Source organism: Periplaneta americana, chromosome 15 (genome assembly GCF_040183065.1).
Source record: "Periplaneta americana isolate PAMFEO1 chromosome 15, P.americana_PAMFEO1_priV1, whole genome shotgun sequence".
In the NCBI taxonomy this organism is placed as follows: domain Eukaryota; kingdom Metazoa; phylum Arthropoda; class Insecta; order Blattodea; family Blattidae; genus Periplaneta; species Periplaneta americana.
Genome location: NC_091131.1, coordinates 34,367,263 through 34,387,938, shown reverse-complemented (window position 1 = coordinate 34,387,938; position 20,676 = coordinate 34,367,263). Strand labels below are relative to the sequence as shown.

General features: G+C 35.1%; 1 protein-coding gene across 3 annotated transcripts in view; it reads right to left on the bottom strand.

Moving 5' to 3' along the window:
* Positions 1-20,676, bottom strand: part of rn (rotund) — a 1,149,518-nt gene that overhangs the window by 846,188 nt on the left and 282,654 nt on the right. The window contains exon 1 of one of the 3 annotated variants that reach the window (XM_069846930.1): positions 4,878-5,151. The exons of the other annotated variants lie outside the window; for them this stretch is intronic. The gene's annotated coding sequence lies outside the window, so the exon portion shown is untranslated. Of the gene's footprint in view, positions 1-4,877; positions 5,152-20,676 lie in introns of those variants that run through there. 3 annotated transcript variants of the gene reach the window in all.

Below are 20,676 nucleotides of genomic sequence, written 5' to 3'. Positions count from 1 at the left end.
ATTTTGATTAAACAAAAGTCTAATGAAAATGATCAAATTCAAAAGCGCGATATTTCCTAGTTCACGTAAATGGATGAACTACTTTGCTTCCCTCCTATACCTAGTAAAGTGATTTGTGTGTATATTACGCCAGTATCACCGAACTCCAGTCGTGGAAGGGAGTAGCAAACGGCGTTGATCCAGAGGTATCGGCAAGTTAATATTAAAAATGTTAGTAAAAATAAAATGATGTCCCTGTATCTTAATATCGTCTACCACCTGATATCTTCTTCTTCCCCGAACTCTTCTCCCGTTCACCATTCCTTCCAGTGCAACCTTCAGTAGGCAGTTTCTTCTCAACCAGTGACCCAGCCAATTCCTTTTCCTCTTTCTGATCAGTTTCAGCATCATTATTCTTTCTTCATGCACTCTTTTCAACACAGCTTCGTTTCTTACTCTGTCTGTCCATTTCATGTGCTCCATCCTTCTCCATATCCACATTTCAAATGCTTCTATTCGCTTCTCTTCACTTCATCGTAAAGTCCATGTTTCTGACCCATACAATGCTACACTCCACACAAAGCACCTGACTAGACTTTTCCTTTTTCTATTAAAAGCTTCCTTTGCCATTGTTATCCTCCTTTTGACTTCCTGGCAGCAGCTTATGTTACTGCTTATAGTACATCCCGAGTATTTGAAGCTGTTCCTTTGCTCTACTGTCTCATTTGAAAATCGCAAGTTTATCTCCATTACTTTTCTTCCTATGACCATGGTCTTTGTCTTGTTGGCATTTATCTTTATTTCATGCAGCTCACAGCTGTACTGGCAATTACAAAAATTAAAAACAATATTTCTTTTAGGCTTGTATGATAAAACCAAAAACTGAGGGATGTTTTCAAAAGCGACTTGAAATATAACATTGTTGTTGTTTAGTCAACTTTTCGAAGACAGATTTGAACCTCGTAAGTAGGTTATTTTACAACGCTTTATCAACATCTTAGGTTATTTAGCGTCTGAATGAGATGAAGGTGATAATGCCGGTGAAATGAGTCCGGGGTCCAGCACCTAAAGTTACCCAGCATTTGCTCATATTGGGTTGAGGGAAAACCCCAGAAAAAATCTCAACCAGGTAACTTGCCCCGACCGGGAATCGAACCCGGGCCACCTGGTTTCGCGGCCAGACGCGCTGACCGTTACTCCACAGGTGTGGACTGAACCTCATAAGTAACACCAATAAGGCATTACTCATGAGGCAACTAGGCCAAGAGATAATGGGGTAGGGTGGCTAGTTCCTTTCCTCATAATATGTAACCCCAATAAGGCATCACTCATGAGGCAACTAGGCCAGGAAATAATGGGGTTGGGTGGTCAATTCCTTTCCCCTTAAAACAGGTTATCCTCCCTCAATTCCTGGCAAGTTAAAAATCGTCAGTGTTAGGCCTATAATTACATACTCCATCTCTTCAAAAGCTGCTCGATACAAGTAGTTTGATATATTTATCTTGGACAAATTATGAATGGGGTTAATTAAAGAAAATACCTTTATTCTGTACTGAATTCAGATATGTAAGCCTGTTTGGATTATTTTATTTTCATGGAGATTCCTTCATTCAGGTACGTCTTAATTTTTTTAGGGCAATTACTGTTTATGTATCGATTTTTACAGCCATCCCACTTCCACAAAAGACAAAGGTGTGAAAATACTTAATTTATCATTAAAATTAAAAACATATTTTCATATCAACATTAAGTTATGGGTGAAACATTCATGTAGTGTACGTACCTTCCTAAATAGTTGGTTTGTTTTATCAGTTGTGTTTTGATCATCATCATCACCACCATCACCATTATCATCATGATGCTCAGTCCACAATTTCTTTGGACCCTTGACCTTTCTTTCAAAACCTGTTTCATAGCTTTTTATTTGGGTAGGGAGTCACAGAATGGAATTTATATTTACGAATTTAATTTACAATTAAATGTGTAATTTTATGAGAAATAACTCTGAGAATAATTAAAGGTGTGGGCAATAAAACAAAATGAAAGAATTTCCACAACAATGAAGAAAATGTAGTAGCGAGACAGCCTGCCATCTTGTGGCAACAAGACAGAATAATGCAGTGAGAAAACCTGTTATCTTGTGTTGATAAGAGACATAGGCGTATCACAGTCTAGTACATACAATCACGAAGCTTGAGGTGATTTTTGCATTTCTCGCGATACAATGCTCCAAGCGGTTAGCAACTGAGAGTACTAGGAACAATAGACTGTGCGGTACTATTTCGCAGTGTCTGTGATGAGGCGATAGTAGCGATCCTAGTGGCTAGCAACTAAAGTTCAACTGTCATAGGATGCATATTACCTACGTATTGAGCTTCGTGACTGAATATAGTAGACTGTGGGCGTATATAAATATTATTTTAAGACAATGTGCCATATTACGTTTTGGGGCAAGGAGTACGTCCTTATGTAAGAGTTCATGTTTTGGCCCTGGGGGTGATTTATTTTTAAAATGCAATTTCTTCTGGACCTTGTACAGCTATCGTGGAAGGAAAACATGTTTTGATCCAGTGCAATTTATTCTGCACGGTGATGCAATCGACATGATTGTTACTAGAGGTGTAATCGAAATCCTAAAAAACAATCCTGAATTCCATAATTTTGCCATTACTGTAATTTGCTCTTTTCTTGAAGAATGTAATGCATAGTATTCAACATTTTTACTTTTTTTTATTGAGGAAATATTTTAAATCCATACGTATAAGCTAAGTATTGAATATCACGATATTGTATAATGCAATATAATAATTTTATTTGAATACTATAACGCGTGTAAATAAAATTAGACTCTAATACACCAGTGCCTTTTTAATTTTGTGGCAATCTCGGAATTTTTGTTCCCTGTATTTCGGGAACCTCTAATTTCTAGGTTTTATTATGTACGATAAACATTTTTAATTCTCCTAAAATATCTTCCCCCTCGCTCGTTTATGATAGTACAGTTCCGAAATTGAAACTCGGCTTAGGGCGATGAAAATCCTCCTGTCAAATGAGAAATAAAGTTGACAGGTCCATGTCATTCAGTTACGGCACATAAAATAATGTCCTAGAATGAAAAGGCCCTAGACAAAATTTATCAGAATTTTTCAAAGTCAAATCTAAATTCTGAAAGTAGCACAATGGACTGATACGGGTAGTATGAGTATGGGATTTATTCCACCCTTCATTTAAAATACATCCATTTGTATTTAGTGACAATTCTTTAAAACATACTATTTTTATTTGCTTGGAGTTTTACTTTGAGACAGTTTATTTATTATTCATATTTCGCACCGGTAAGCATTTTGCTAAAAACCTTATTTTCGAAAATGTAAAATCTCCACGCTTTCTAGTTTTGTTTCGTAAAGATCGTATTATATAAAAGAATAAAACTAAGGTAAACATTTACTGTAGAAGAGCATATAAAAATGAATTTTGATCGGGTAATAAGCAAATAAGAAGTTTAACACTGAAGTACGAGTATAACATTCGATTTACATTCATAATATTAATGCAATTTATTTTTTATTTCTCATCCCTATTTAACTTACATTATTATCCATATTTCCTACGATAAAATATACAGTATGCATTCAAATTTACGTTTCGTTTATTATTTCAGTATTAATACTTGCCACAGATAATACTTTCTGACATAAATTTGGCACACTGACGCTATTTTCCATTAAAATAATTCCTCTAATAAACTATGAACACGTTTACAATGAAAACCATACGAATAATACTGCTCTCCATGCATCAAAACAAACACACAACCATGATGTAACAATGTATATTAAGTTTACAAATCAAATCTATTGCATTTCTTGAGCCAATCAAAAGAAAGGATTTCTCGTGCAGTTTCACCAACAGAATCAAAATAAAACAAATGAATGGCGCTACATGCGCGTTCAGACGAGGTCGTAGCACAGCGTCTTGCAGTTCAATACTTAAACTCGTGTCCGTCGGTCGCTACGAAGTAGTTGTGTTTACAGACGGTCAACAACACTTTCTAATGTTTTAACAGCTGTAACTACACAAGCGGTTGAATAACTGATACCATTAATGTGAATTCAAATTCCTTCACTTTCGTAAGTGTCATGAATAGTTATAACATTCGCTTTGAAGTTTTTTTTTTCTCGCAAAATAATCAACCTTGTTTTTATGAAGCTTTGTTTAAACATTAACTTCTATTGTAAATACAATATGAAACACTGTACATAAAATTTTGTTTACAAGAAGTGAGAAGTTTAAAACAAACAACGCATGCCATTCATTACACTCTGTAAATATGGAAATGTTATTGCTTTCACTTAGAATACCGTACCGAGAACAATCTCTTATTTTAATATTAAATTTCAAAATGGGTTTGAAATAAAATCTAATCAATTATCAATCGCGGCATCGGGTTTGTTTTAATTAGATGAAATGTTTCGCAATTGTTTAATAAGCTAATGCATTTACTAAATATTGGCGTTAATACAATTTTATAAAAGGAGATTAAATTGTCAATCATATATTGTGTCATTATGTAAGGTAATTAAAATTGTCCTTTATTTAAAAAAAATGAAATAATAAAATATAATTAATTATTTGAAAAAGTATGTATAGGCCTACTCATGCATAAATAACAATAATAAAAACTCGTCATGAAGGCATGCATGAAAACATTCTACCTGCCCCTCCCCCTTTGAAAATCAACCCTCTTTTTTTTTTCTCCCCTATCCTTTCGCTTAACACCAAAGTGACGGTCTGTCGGATAAACCAGGAAGCAAGAGAGGTTCAAGTACTACGGGAACAAAAAAAGAAACGACAAAGTATAAAATAAATAAATAAAAAAAAAGAAAACTTCTACTCACCTCACATAACTGCTTTTCGTCATTTCATAAGGAACACAATTCATAAAAACCGATAAAAGGAAATTAAAAAGAGAAGTTTCAGTCAAGAATGAACGAAATCCATTATTCCTCCGAAACAAAAATAATAAAATAAGGGGAAGAAAAAAAACCAAGCTCCTCGACCGAAGAACACACGGACACACACACACACTCTCACAGACACTCACTGATAAAGATAAAAGAGAGAGAGACACGAGTCTTGGTTTATATGAGTCGACTGTCTACTGTCTCCCGCTCGGAAACTGTTTTCTGCTATTCTCCGTTGCGACTAACTCCCGCGCTCTGCCGCTAGATCGCAGCATGAGTCTTGGCGACAGGAGCGCTGCGACAAGTCTCGCAAACTCACCAAATCGATAAAAATGCCAGCACTTTTTTTCTTTCTTTTTATTCTCTCCTTTTTTAAAGGGGGTGCACTATCTCCTATAAAAGTGCAGAGACACGTATGGATTTGTACTCGCTTTTTTTCTAACCGCCTATCATGTATTTTTCAACAATCACACTCACTCTTGGCTGGTGGACAAATGTGGTACTAATAAACACGTACATTCTTCGCAATAATGCAACTTTTGTTTTGTTTTGCTCATTGCGTGTCTGATCTTCCAGACAGGAAGTAAAAATAAAAATGTTTGTCAAGCACAAAGGGAATATTTAAACGTGTTGAATTACGTTTCGTTTAACATACCTTCACTCCTATTTTCTTACGTTACAAATTGGCTTTACAATTATGAATGGCTTCACTTTAAAATCATGTAATTAATGAGCCAATCTATGTAACCATACGTAGTACTGCGAACACGTTATAGCTACTGTGATATCATATGTAGAGTAAGCTATTATATGGATTTATTTCGAACTCTAAGCAAAGAAGTTGAAGTTTGGAAAGAGGACGAAACATTACTGTTTATTACTACACAAAATTTAAGCTAAATTTCTTAAGCCTAAGTTATAACAAATAATTTTTCTCTTATACCTATTTACTAATTTCTTCTTTTGTAAAAATCACTGCTAAGAAATTGAATGCATGTTTTGTATTTATTTATTTTCTGATGCCGTTGAAGACCATCAGGCCTTCTCTTACACATCACCAGAAATGAAGGTTACACGGGAATAAAGATCAAGGTCCATTTTAGAAAGTTTCGAGAAAATCGAATTTTAAAGTTTCAGCATTTAATACTTAGTTATGTGTGTATTTAATATAAATTGACGTAGTGAAATGTTAAGAACGATGATTTCTTATTACTAGCTAGACCACATGATACTACTTCCTTTCCACTATAAGATAGCATCATTAACTCAATTTCGATTTTTGATGGACCTTGATCGTTTTTCCCGTGTACCCTTCAAATACGAGATGTGTGTATTTTTTTAGTAGGTTATTTTACGACGCTTTATCAACATCTTAGGTTATTTAGCGTCTGAATGAGATGTAGGTGATAATGCCGGTGAAATGAGTCCGGGGTCCAGCACCGAAAGTTACCCAGCATTTGCTCATATTGGGTTGAGGGAAAACCCCGGAAAAAACCTCAACCAGGTAACTTGCCCCGACCGGGAATCGAACCCGGGAGATGTGTGTATATAGCCTACATACACACATATAAAATTTCACTAGCGAAGAAGCTAATTAATAATTACAGTGTGTTGTGTGCCACTAAAATCGTGATACCAGATAATTTGGAGTAGAAGTATGTAGAATTCTTAATGAAAATGTACTATTCTTGCTTCCCTCAGACGAATCCACGAGAGTAGCTTGAGAGACTGTGTTACATGGTCATATTTTCTACTATTACAGACAAATAGTATACACGTATTATAAACAATTTGCAATCGTTCAGCTATGTTACATTTGTAAATAATAATAATAATAATAATAATAATAATAATAATAATAATAATAATAATAATAATTCACTTAGTGTTCTGCCCAAGAGCAGGTCTTTCACTGCAAACCCAGTCTTTCCTATTTTCCGCCTTCCTCTTTGTTTCCTCATATGATCCATATTATAATTATCTTAATGTCGTCTATCATCTTCTTCTGCCCCGAACTCTCCTCCCGTTCACCATATTCCTTCCAGTACATCCTTCAGTAAGTAGTTTCTTCTCAGACACTGACCCAACCAATACCTTTTCCTCTTCCTGATCATTTTCAGTATCATTCTTTCTTCACCCACTCTTTCCAACACAGCTTCGTTTCTTATTCTGTCTGTCCACTTCACGTGTTTCATTCTTCTCCATATCCACATTTGAAATTCTTCTATTTGCTTCTCTTCACTTCGTCGTAATGTCCATGTTTCTGCACCATGCAATGCCACACTCCATACAAAGCACTTCACTAGTCTTTTCCTTAGTTATTTTTCCAGAGGTCCGCAAAAGATGCTCCTTTTTATATTAAAAGCTTCCTTGGTCATTGCTATCCTCCTTTTCACTTCCTGACAGAAGCTTATGTTTCTGCTTATAGTACACCACAAGTATTAATAACAACAATACTTACTTACTTACTGGCTTTTAAGGAACCCGGAGGTTCATTGCCGCCCTCACATAAGCCCGCCATTGATCCCTATCCTGAGCAAGATTAATCCAGTCTCTATCATCATATCCCACCTCCCTCAAATCCATTTTTATATTATCTTCCCATCTACGTCTCGGCCTCCCCAAAGGTCTTTTTCCCTCCGGCCTCCCAACTAACACTCTATATGCATTTCTGGATTCGCCCATACGTGCTACATCCCCTGCCCATCTCAAACGTTTGGATTTAATTCACCTAATTATGTCAGGTGAAGAATACAATGAGTGCAGTTCTGTGTTGTGTAACTTCCTCCATTCTCCTGTAACTTCATCCCTCTTAGCCCCAAATATTTTCCTAAGCACCTTATTCTCATAAACCCTTTAACCTATGTTCCTCTCTCAAAGTGAGAGTCCAAGTTTCACAACCATAAAGAACAACCGGTAATATAACTGTCTTATAAATTCTAACTTTCAGATTCATTGACAGCAGTCTAGCCTCTAGATTACAAAAGCTTTTCAACCGAATAATAACAGGCATTTCCCATATTTATTTTGTGTTTAATTTCCTCCCGAGTATCATTTATATTTGTTACTGTTGCTCCAGGTATTTGAATTTTTCCACCTCTTCGAAGGGTAAATTTCCAATTTTTATTTTTCCAACAACAAAAACAATAATAATAATAATAATAATAATAATAATAATAATAATAATAATAATAATATTTTACTCAAATATAAGGCTGAATGTCATGTTAGGTCTCAGGCTGTATTTTCAGCACACATCATCTTTGAACGACTCAAGGATCAGTTCCTATGTAGACGGAAATGAATGGCTTTTGGTATTCCGTGTGAATTCATCATACACTGTACATTATTTTTCCGTTGAAACTGGTAATTATTTATAACATACATAACCGGTTGTAATTGGAATTCCTGCATGACATCTTCGTTTCTTTTATGATCTCAGCGAGTAGATTCCGACGTTACTGTCATAAATTTCATTTAATTTGCTGTAATTCAGTTTAGGCCTACGTCTTTATATCTCATTGCCCATGCCTCTCATCCATAACAAGGTATGTTTTACTGTATACAGGATGTAAGGGGTATAAGGCCGTCCTTTTCACAGTCGTCGGGGACGGTCTACAGCGAAAATGTGATCGTGCGCCGAGTCACAGTGTAACCTGCAACGTGCATAGCACCTATGGAGGGAGGCGGACACCCGAAGGGGAAGTGAAGCAACTGTCTGACTTATTATTCATTTTCCTTACGTCAAGCACTTAAATATAATTTTATACAGTATAACATTACAAACTAATGCTTAGCACGTGTAACGGAGAAAGAAATGAACAAGAAAACATAGGACACATTATCACAACCTAAAATTAACTGTCTTCAGAATGTCTCTGCGACAGAGTTTCAAAATCAGGAATTATGTCACTTACTGCCAGTAGTAGTTGATCACGAAGGTATTTGTCTGTCAGTCGTGATCTAAATTTGGTTTTTACTGTTTTCATTGTTGAAAATAATTTTTCACAAACGTAAGTTGTAACGAACATGGCTTCAACAGAGCAAGCGAAAGAACGAAGTTTCGGATACTTATTTTTTGGCAAATATTCGAAAAGTTCAACGTTTGTCCTTACATCTACCTTTATTTAACATCACATTGTAAATCTGTGATCTAACCGCATTATTCGTACATCTGCTGAAAAAAAAATCGACGTACAGAGAAGATGATGATGATGATGATGATGATGATAATAATAATAATAATAATAATAATAATAATAATAATAATAATAATACTTAACCTTTTAATGTTTCCTGAGTAACATAAAGTATAATGCCGTTTTTACGTTATACACCCGTTTCCCTTGTAGTACTTGAGAACAAATCATACATTTAATATTTCCATCATATTGGCAGCAAAAAAATGCGTCCTCCCATCCTACTGGAAACTTTCGTTTTTGTAGAGGTACTTAGGAAAATATTTGGGGCTAAAAGGGATGAAGTTACAGGGTAATAGAGAAAGTTACACAACGCAGAACTGCACGCATTGTTTTCTTCGCCTGACATAATTAGGAACATTAAATCCAGACGTTTGAGATGGGCAGGGCATGTAGCACGTATGGGCGAATCCAGAAATGCATATAGAGTGTTAGTTGGGAGGCCAGAGGGGAAAAAACCTTTAGGGAGGCCGAGACTTAGATGGGAAGATAATATTAAAATGGATTTGAGGGAGGTGGGATATGATAGAGACTGGATTAATCTTGCTCAGGATAGGGACCAATGGCGGGCTTATGTGAGGGCGGCAATGAACTTCCGTGTTCCTTAAAAGCCAGTAAGTAAGTAAGTACATGGCTTCGAGAGAGACATTGCGACGATACTCCACTCGAAGGTCAGAGACAAATACAAATGAAACAGAGTTTGACTCCAGTGAGTGACAAGGTGGGGGTTGGTGGAGGTAGGAAGCAAAAAAAAAAATGCTTAGCTATCATTGCGAGCCACAATGTGTTCGCGAGTCACGTTTTCGCCACGGCTGCTATAGACACATCACTGAACCATTCATCTATCAATACTTTTAATCTGTGTGTCTAAACATTGCCGGTAATATTGTTATTCATCCATTCACTAATTCACACACGGACATTCATATTCCTTCATGATGTGTACGTTCACCAGGCCAACACAGGGGGTGTACAAATGTATCCGAAGTATGGCCGCTGTTGACCTATAATGGACAGGAAACGAGAGGACGTCTCCGAGATCAGAGCTGGTCGGACTCGTTTGACGGGGAGCGGCATCTCGCCCGCGGGGTCCTGGTTTCCCGTCCCCACATCCTCTCCCGCAAGCCTTCCTGCTTGGTTCGTGAATCCGCGGGTCTTGGATCTAACGACTCTTAAGGTATTCTCATACCAGATTAGTTTCAAAGATCTGATTCTTCCTGGTGAAATGAACATTTTCAACATTTTTAGAAAAAATTGATATAGTGCAGTTGTAAAATTATTTTGTTAGAGAGTGTTTACTATAATCAATCAATCAATCAATCAATCAATCAATCAATCAATCAATCAATCAATCGTTTATTAATGTCACGAGCAACAGCCTGTTACAATAGACATAAAATACAAGAGATATAAAATAATATTTGACATAAAATGTAAAAACAGATGAATACAACGATACAAATGAAATAATAATACTGGTAATAATAACAATAACCGATACTAATATTAATGTAGGGGAGTGTCGGGTAGTATCGGACATCGGGTAATATCGGACAGTGAGTTTCTTTCATCTACCACACGATGATAGTACCTGATTGACATGGTTACGTTTCTGTGATGTCGCACAGAGTAACGTAACCATGTCATTCAGGTACTACCATATGGTGGTAGATGAAATAAACGCACTGTCCGATACTACCCGACTCTCCCCTATATTAAAGGGTGCGGTAAAACATCCTCCCTAATTTAAAGTTTAATTAAGAAACAGGTGGATCAAAATAAGGAAACTTTATTAATATGGATACTATCTTAACGGTGGGAATTTTTCATTTTTTTCTATAACGTGTCTCTCAAGTGGTGTCCTTCACTATGAATGCATTGTTGAATGCGACTTCGGAAATTCTGCATCACTCTAAGTTAGCATTTCTTGAGGAATAAGACCAATTTCTTCCTGTATTGCATTTCTTAGGTCTGGCAAAGTCCTCGGCCGATGTTTGAACACCTCAGCCTTAAGATACCCCCATAAAAAATAGGAGGGTGCAAGATCTGGTGATCGTGCTTCATCACTAAACAGAACTACAGCATCTTCAGCATCTGCATTACACATTTTCAGTTATCAGGATGCGTGAATCATCACAATTTCCGATATTGGAGTGGACAGAACCCTCGTGAACTTCATGAAAAACCTCTACATAACGACCGTGTTACTGTATGGTGCGCGGTTGGGATACTTGGTCCTTACTTTTTTGAAGAGGATGGTGCTACTGTGACAGTAAACTCTCAGCGGTACACTTTTATGATCAACAATTTTTTGGCACCAAGACTCAATGCGCTGCAGATTGACCAGGTACGGTTTCAGCAGGACGGAGTCACCTCTTACACAGCTCAGATTTCTCTCCAAGTCCTGAGACAGATGTTTCCCGGACGCTTTATTTCTTCACGTGGCGACGTCCCCTGGCCAGCACGATCACCAGACCTTGCAACCTGCAATGTTTTTCTCTGGGGGCATCTTAAAGCTGAGGTGTTCAAACATCGGCCGAGGACTTTGCCAGACCTAAGAAATGCAATACAGGAAGAAATTGGTCTCATTCCTCAAGAAATGCTAGTTAGAGTGATGCAGAATTTCCGAAGTCGCATTCAACAAAGCATTGATAGTGAAGGACACCATTTCAGAGACACGTTATTCAAAAAATGAAAAATTCCCACTGTTAAGATACCATTCATATTAATAAAGTTTCCTTATTTTGAGCCATCTGTTTTTTATTGAAACTTTAAATTAGGGAGAATGTTTTGCCGCACCCTTTATTTATTTACAATAAATTTTTATCGTTTTGATAGCTACCACATCTTGTCGCAGAATATTCTTTTTTAAAATTTCATTATGTATTTTTTTAACATTAATTTACATTTTCTTTTTTGTTCATTTGAATTGATTAGGATGCCGATATTTTAAATCCAAGATTTGGACGGCTATCATTTCGATGATAATCTCTCTACAGAGCAATGGAGCTTAGAAATTTAGAATACATTTACAGTGGAGTCAAGAAATTCACTAATAGGCTAATATTGAATGAACTTAGAAAGCATGTTGTAAATATTCAGATTGTCAATGTTAATACAGATAATACAATATAATATTTGTTTTATTCAGTCTTATGACAAATCAATTATTAAAACAATGACATATATTTCATAACATGTAGTCATTAAGTTTTATATAAAGTAAGTAAGTAACTTACTTTGTTTAAAAATTCAATGACTACATGTTATGAAATATATGTCATTGTTTTAAATGTTAATACAGATAATACAATATAATATTTGTTTTATTCAGTCTTATGACAAATCAATTATTAAAACAATGACATATATTTCATAACATGTAGTCATTTCGTTTTATACAAAGTAAGTAACTTACTTTGTATAAAACTCAATGACTACATGTTATGAAATATATGTCATTGTTTTAAATGTTAATACAGATAATACAATATAATATTTGTTTTATTCAGTCTTATGACAAATCAATTATTAAAACAATGACATATATTTCATAACATGTAGTCACTGAGTTACTTACTTACTTTGTATAAAACTCAATGACTACATGTTATGAAATATATGTCATTGTTTTAATAATTGATTTGTCATAAGATTGAATAAAACAAATATTATATTGTATTATACTATAGAATGGATGGTTGATTAACCAGTTATACAAAACAAATTTAAATTGTTTGTAACTTGCATCATGCGCCGTTTGTGGTAACTTACTAAACATTGTTATAGCAATAGAATTGAATCATTTTTTGGACTTACGTAATCTAACTCTAGGTTCTGAAAGACAATAATTCTGCAGTGCTTGGGAAAAGTGGCATAAGTGAGTTTCCAGAAACCTTTTTTGATAATTTATTGACAACTTACACTGGTTTATGTCGATTTGATTTTTTTCTGTATGAATTATTGTAATGGGAGAAATACTTATGTATTTTTTCCAAGCGAGCAGATGTTCCGTAAGTTGTCAATAAATTATCAAAAAAGGTTTGTGGAAATTGACTTGTGTCACTTTTCCCGAGCACTGCAGAATTGTACCTTGTCTTATAGTGGTGAACTTCTGTTTTAGGGTAGTAAGTATTAAGGTTTTTCTTAATTTTCATTAGACATTGGAATATATATAAATTTATGACAGTTACAATTTTTCCTTGAATAAATAGTGATCTACAGTGAACGTCATATGCAGACCCTGTTAAAATGCGTATAGCCTTTTTTTTTTGTAGAATGAGAATCTTGGATATGCTACTGCTATTACCCCAAATATAAATACCATATGATAATATACTATTGAAAAAGGCGTAATAAGAATTTATGAGATAGAATTTTGGTATTAAATGTTTTAAATGTCTTAATAAGTAAATTACTCTTGATAGCCTAATACTTAACAAATTAATATGTTCATCCCATGCTAGTTTAGAATCCAATGAAAGTCCTAAAAATTTTACCTGTGACTGAGCTTCGGCGTTCGATGTATTTTTCAATGAAAATATTATATTTTGAGTTTTATTCAAATTTAGACTGAAATCATTCACCCGAAACCAATTTACTGCAGTATTATATGATTTTTCCATTACTGAATTCAAAACTTTTATATTAGTAGCCGTCATGGATTTGAGGGAGGTGGGATATGATGATAGAGACTGGATTAATCTTGCACAGGATACGGACCGATGACGGTCTTATGTGAGGGCGGCAATGAACCTGCGGGTTCCTTAAAAGCCATTTGTAAGTAAGTAAGTAAGCCCTCATTGTCTAAGTTATCGTGTTTGCTTCTATATCCCAACATCGAAGATTCTAAATCTTCCCTATGGTGATATTTTTCATTTATATTTTCTAAGTTATTTTTCATTTATATTTTCTAAGTTATTTAACGACACTATATCTCGAGAGGAATAAAGGGGTGTATAGTATTTGTATTACAAGGAAAGTTCAACATTGGAAGGTCGCGTAGAACCTTCCAATTTTGCACACCGATACATCTTATTAGTGTAAAGGTACGGTCACACGTCGCTACTTTTGCAGCGATGCAGTACAAAAAACTGCGCAACTCCTGTACTGTGACGTGTGAACAACGGTGCAACCCGAAAAGTAGCGGCTGCCGAACCTGCTGCCCGCTACTTTTCCATGCTGCGCGCAACTTAAAAGTAGCGACGTGTGAACAGGGTTCTCAGGGTTGCAGCCGCAGCATTTTTGATATCGGTTTTGTTGAAACTTTTGCTGCGGTTGCAACCAGTGTTACCACCCAAATGTGCCAATAATACTTTTATTGTTTGGATATATTTTAATGTTAAATGTGATGAAAATAAATTATTTGTAACAGTTATTAAATACACAACACAGTCTGAGCATAATTGCTGACGATATAATTCATTTTTTAAATTTTCCGTAGCGTAGTTCCAAACAGGAGGGTTGCCAACATTGATTACGTGAATATACTGTTGGTTATCACTTAAGTACAGTATATAGGCGTTTTTAAAAGCTTTATAGTAAAAACAATGTCAATTTCTGAATACTAGTTAGGACAGAAAAGCAAATAATAGATAAGGAAGCTTTCGCATGAGTTTCTTAATAATGCGAACAGAACCACAAAATGTATATTGAGAAGTCAACACGGAGATGGAAACCTGCAGCATGACTGCGGCTGCAAAAGTAGCGCCTTGTGTGTGAACAGACTCGCAACCTCCAGTTGCAACTTTTGCTGCACTCGGGTTGCGCAGCACGAAAAGTAGCGTGCAGCGCGCTACTTTTGGCTTACGTGTGAACACGACACGCAACTTTTGCAGCTGCAGTACAAAAGTTGCGCAGCAAAAGTAGCGATGTGTGGCCGTACCTTAAGATGTTGTGCCAAAAAAATGTTGCAAAAATAGGATGCAAGATATTAAAACGATGTTCAGAATATCGCTGTGAATCTAGTAGTTGCGGAGCCTTTTAAGTGTAGCGTGTGTCAGAGACGAGGGAGAAAGAAGGCTGCAAGTCAACGTCTGTAAACGCAGAGTTAAATAGGATCCATCATTACGAACAAAATATGAACTGATTTCATGGAATTAAACAAACTCATAGTACATTAATTTGGTGAGGTATGTTTAATGGTCTCACAAATTAAACCTATAACAGTGTATCTTACAATAAGTACACAAATAGTACAATATAAAGCCCACCGACACAGGATCGTCTTTCTTAGAACCTGTCACTATCCCTTCTTTATTTCCCTTATTCTGGCCTTCCACCCTTCTGGTTGTCTGTACACACTACAGTCTCACTGAACATAATCAGAAGAAAACTGTGAATTGTTCATGCAGTAATGGAAGTATAGATTCTTACTGCACCACGCACAGCAAATAAAACTGTTGTTGCTGCATTCTATATAGTATATTTTTAATCCGTAATATGTTTAATGGACTCACATTTTATGTTCAGAACCACAAGATATTTTTAGTAATATTAAAGACCTAGGATCACTAAAATACTATAGGGAGGTTAAGCAGGTTTGGGAACAGGAAGAATATGTCAGACTAAATTCAAGGGAAGAGAGAACGGGAATGGCATGGTGGAGATTAGGTATCTGGAGACTCAAGAATAAGAGAGGGAACGTAGAGAAGGATAAATGTCCTTTGTGTGGACTAGTTGAAGACGTAATGCATATTGCGCTAAAGTGTCAGGCAACGAATGATTTGAGACACAGTTGGGTAGATAAAAGATTTCTACAAATAAACGCTATAGTCGCTTATAAAAAAAATGAATGGTCACTTAAACGCCAGCAATTTGCATAAATTAGAAAAATTTCTTTTTAGAGTTAAAATTAGATGGGAAGAAAAAGTCAAAGCTCTAACGGAGATGGCATTATAAATGTTGAGTAGTCACACGATAAGAAATAACGAGGAGTAGTCAATGAAGTTAACAGAGTAATTCTTAAGAGATTGAGCATAAAATGAAAAAGCTAAGGTAGGAGTTTTAAATACAAGAGCTATACTTAGTATTAGTTGCGTATTATTATTATTATTATTATTATTATTATTATTATTATTATTATTATTATTAGCTTTATTATTGTAAACAGAGGATACTTATAGGTTCATTATGTATTAGTTTGTGTTATATTTGTATTGAGAGTGATGGCGGATTGAGAACTGGAATACATCTAATTCGCCATGACGTGAACAATGATTGATGAAATAAATCAATAAATAAATAAATAAATAAGTAAATAAATAAATAAATAAATAAATAAATAAATAAATAAATAAATAAATAAATGTTCAGAACCAGTGATTTAGACTATTGCCCATAAGAACATAGGCTAGGATGGTACGAAGTTCAGGAGAAATTATGTTAGATGATAAATTTGTAGTAATCAATTATGCTATGGCTCAACAATTACTATGTCGCTTGTGCTCAACGTAAAATAAATTCATCATCATCATCATAATCATCATCATCTTCATCCTTCACGAATTAGGCCTCTGTAGACCAGTTTCGGCCCCATCTAGCAGTCTTCTTAACGGTCTTCCTAGTCGACGATGTCCTCTAGGTTTATATTGCATCATAATTTTTGGGATTCTTGAATTTTCCATTCTTCTTACATGATCTAGCCAATTGAATTTGTATCTGCTGATTTTTTCTTCTACTGACTCTACTTCTAATTGTTCTAAAATTTCTTCATTCCTTTTTCGGTCTAAAAGAGTATATCCTGCTGTCCTCCTGAAAAATTTCATTTCCGTTGCTTTGATTCTGTTCATGTCTTTTTTCTTTAATGTCCAAATCTCGCTTCCGTATAGAAGGGTGGGTAATGCTAGTGTATTATATATTTTTATTCTTGTAGATTTTTGTACTAATTTAGCTTTTAATGTATTGTTTATTATTCCTAGAATTTGTGTAAATTTGGTAATTTTCTTGTTCACATCTTTTTCGTTTTGATAAGATATTTCACAACCCAGATAATTGAAATTTTGCACTTGTTCGAGGCATTGGTTATTGTGTATTATCTTACTTCTCACTGGGTCTTGTCCTAAAAATGCCATTACTTTTGATTTTTGTGCTGAAATTTCCATCCCAAAATCTTTTAATATTTTATTTAATGTATACAATAATTTAATAACTATATAAATAAAACAAACACTTTCTTTCAAAAATCTAGTATTTAGTATTTATTTATTTAACCTGGTAGAGATAAGACCGTCAGGCCTTATCTCTGCCCCTCTACCAGGAGATTCCAACTATAATATGAAGAATAATGTAAGTTTCAATATATTTAGCTATGTAAAGTTACCTTCAAACCTCAAAATTATTTTAAGTAGGTTCCTTTGCAACGTAAATTTTCTATTCATTTACTAACTAGGTAAATTGACAACTTGCCTTTATTTTAGGAATCAATGTAACCCTCTCTCTTTGAAACATAAAAAGAAATAGCTAATAAGTGAGCAGTATTTCCAATAATATCTTGAGATTTTCTTTAATTGATTAACGTATACTTGCTCTACTGCCTCATTTAGAATTCGCAAATTTACCTTCTTTACTTTTCTTCCTATGACCATGGTCTTCGTCTTGTTTGCATTTATCTTCATCCCATATTGCTCACAGCTGTTATTTAGCAGCTCCAGCAGCAATCCCTTAGTATCATTTCCTCTTCTGCTAACACCGCCATATCATCAGCATATTATGGACACAAGGAAGTAAATTAGGTAAGTATGAACCGTAAGTAATGTCATTAATTTCAGGGGGTTATTTCTTGAGATATTTCAAACAAAAACGTTTAATATAATTTTGGTCGTTTTTGCTTACTTTTCGAGAAAAAAATTGTTTTATATCAAAAATATCAAAGCGTGTTTATGGAAAGCCATTGATTTAATTCCCAATATGGTGTTAATTTTAAAGACCACTGTATTATAACATTAATTCTTTTTCAGAACGAAAAGTTAAACTAAAACGCGCGTCCTTCATTGGCCAAATAACTAAGTAGGCTGATTTACAGCTTTGACAGAAGTGGCCTGTTCAATAAAGTTAATTAAATTAACTATTTATTTATTTATTTTTATTTATTTATTTATTTGTTTATTTATATATTTATTTATTTATTTAATCTGGCGGAGTTAAGACCATCAGGACTTCTCTACCACACCGTCAGAATAATAATAATAAGAAACAAATGCAGAGAGAAGAGGCAAATAAGAAATATAAATAAAATTACAGTTACAAATACAAGAAGCACAAATGCAAAAGGAATGAGAGAAGTGGGGCACGGAATGCAGTAGGGAAATTTAACTAGTAAGAAGACACATCTGTATTATAATTTGGCATGTAAAATATCAATACCCGGTTAATGAAAATAATGTAATCTGTAAATAACAAATGTTCTTACGTACCAAATGCGAATAACAATAAATTCTCCCAGAGTTTGTCGAAGCACAGAGCTAATATTTCTCGAGTCCACTTACCTGAAACAAAAAAAAAGAACACAGAGTAAATATTAATACAGGTGTTAAAAGTAAAACTTTGAAGTCAAATGAAACACAATACATGGACAGTGACAATATACACAGCTGAAATGCTCCAGGAAACGAGATCACATTGAGACAAGGATTGTGAAAGAAGAAATAACAGCTATACTTAAAAGGGAAGACGGGCAAGAAGACGAGATAGAAAAAAATGAAAGTGTGAAAGAGTTGAGGTAGTAATAGTATTAACAGCAAGAAAACAAATGGCCAACAAAATTTATCCCGACCCCCTACGACGACAGGGTGGCGTAAATGTACGACAAGGGGCTCACAGCTTTACTTTCCTCCCGGGAGGAAACCGTGCTAAGAATTGTATCGACTTTCGGAACCAAATGGTTAGCATACAAACAACGAGAGTATTGAAGAAACCCGTGAATTACATAGTAAAGGATACTTTAACAATGCAGTTTGTATAAAGTATAGCATCTTTTTTTGTCTACATTTCTTATATCATTAATTAGAAAGAAGAAAGAGAAAAATTGGTAAGATAAAAAGAATAGGGAGAAAGAAATAGGCAAGAAACGAAAGAAGGAAAAATAAAGACGATGGGAGAGGATATAAATAAATAAGAAGACAATGAATGAAGTAACAAAATAAAAAGGAGACAAAGGGGACGAAATAAAGGGAAGAAGAAAGGAAAGAAAGGAGGTAAAGGAGAAGGAATGAGCACAGAAAAGATGCATTGCAGAAAGCACCAAGGGATGAAGTGAAACAAAGAACAGTGGGAAGAAAGAAAGCAAAGGAAAAGAAAACAAGGGGAAGGAAGGAAACAAAGAAGGAAAATATCGGGAAGTAAAGAAGTAACAACAAGTGGAAGAAAGGAAGCAAATAAGAAAAACAAGTGGATGAAAAGAAGTTGAGAAAAACAAAGGGAAGAAAGGAAGCAAAGAAGAAAACCAAGAGGGAAAAAGGAGGCAAAGAAGAAAACCAAGAGGGAAAAAGGAAGCAAAGAAGAAAACAAGGGGAAGAAAGAAAGTCAATAAGAAAACAAGGGGAAGAAAGGAAGCATAGAAGAAAAACAAGGGGGGAGAAAGGAAGTTAATGAGAAAACAAAGGGAAGAAAGGAAGCATAGAAGAAAAACAAGAGGGGAGAAAGGAAGCATAGAAGAAAAACAAGGGGAAGAAAGAAAGTCAATAAGAAAACAAGGGGAAGAAAGGAAGCATAGAAGAAAAACAAGGGGGGAGAAATGAAGTTAATGAGAAAACAAAGGGAAGAAAGGAAGCATAGAAGAAAAACAAGGGGGGAGAAAGGAAGCATAGAAGAAAAACAAGGGGAAGAAAGAAAGTCAATAAGAAAACAAGGGGAAGAAAGGAAGCATAGAAGAAAAACAAGGGGGGAGAAAGGAAGTTAATGAGAAAACAAAGGGAAGAAAGGAAGCATAGAAGAAAAACAAGGGGGGAGAAAGGAAGCATAGAAGAAAAACAAGGGGAAGAAAGGAAGTTAATGAGAAAACAAGGGGAAGAAAGGAAGCAAAGGAGAAAACCAAGAGAGAAAAAGGAAGCAAAGAGGAAAACAAGGGGAAGAAAGGAAGTTAATGAGAAAACAAGGGGAAGAGGGGAAGCAAAGAAGAAAAACAAGAGGGGAGAAAGGAAGCATAGAAGAAAAACAAGGGGAAGAAAGGAAGTTAATGAGAAAACAAGGGGAAGAAAGGAAGCAAAGGAGAAAACCAAGAGAGAAAAAGGAAGCAAAGAAGAAAACAAGGGGAAGAAAGGAAGTTAATGAGAAAGCAAGGGGAAGAGGGGAAGCAAAGTAGAAAAACAAGGGGGGAGAAAGGAAGCATAGAAGAAAAACAAGGGGAAGAAAGGAAGTTAATGAGAAAACAAGGGGAAGAAAGGAAGGAAAGAAGAAAGATAAGGAGAAGAATGAAAGTTAATGAGAAAACAAGGAGAAGATAGGAAGCAAAGAAGAAAGATAAGGGGAAGAATGAAAGTTAATGAGAAAACAAAGGGAAGAAAGGAAGCAAAGAAGAAGAAAAAGGGGAAGAAAGG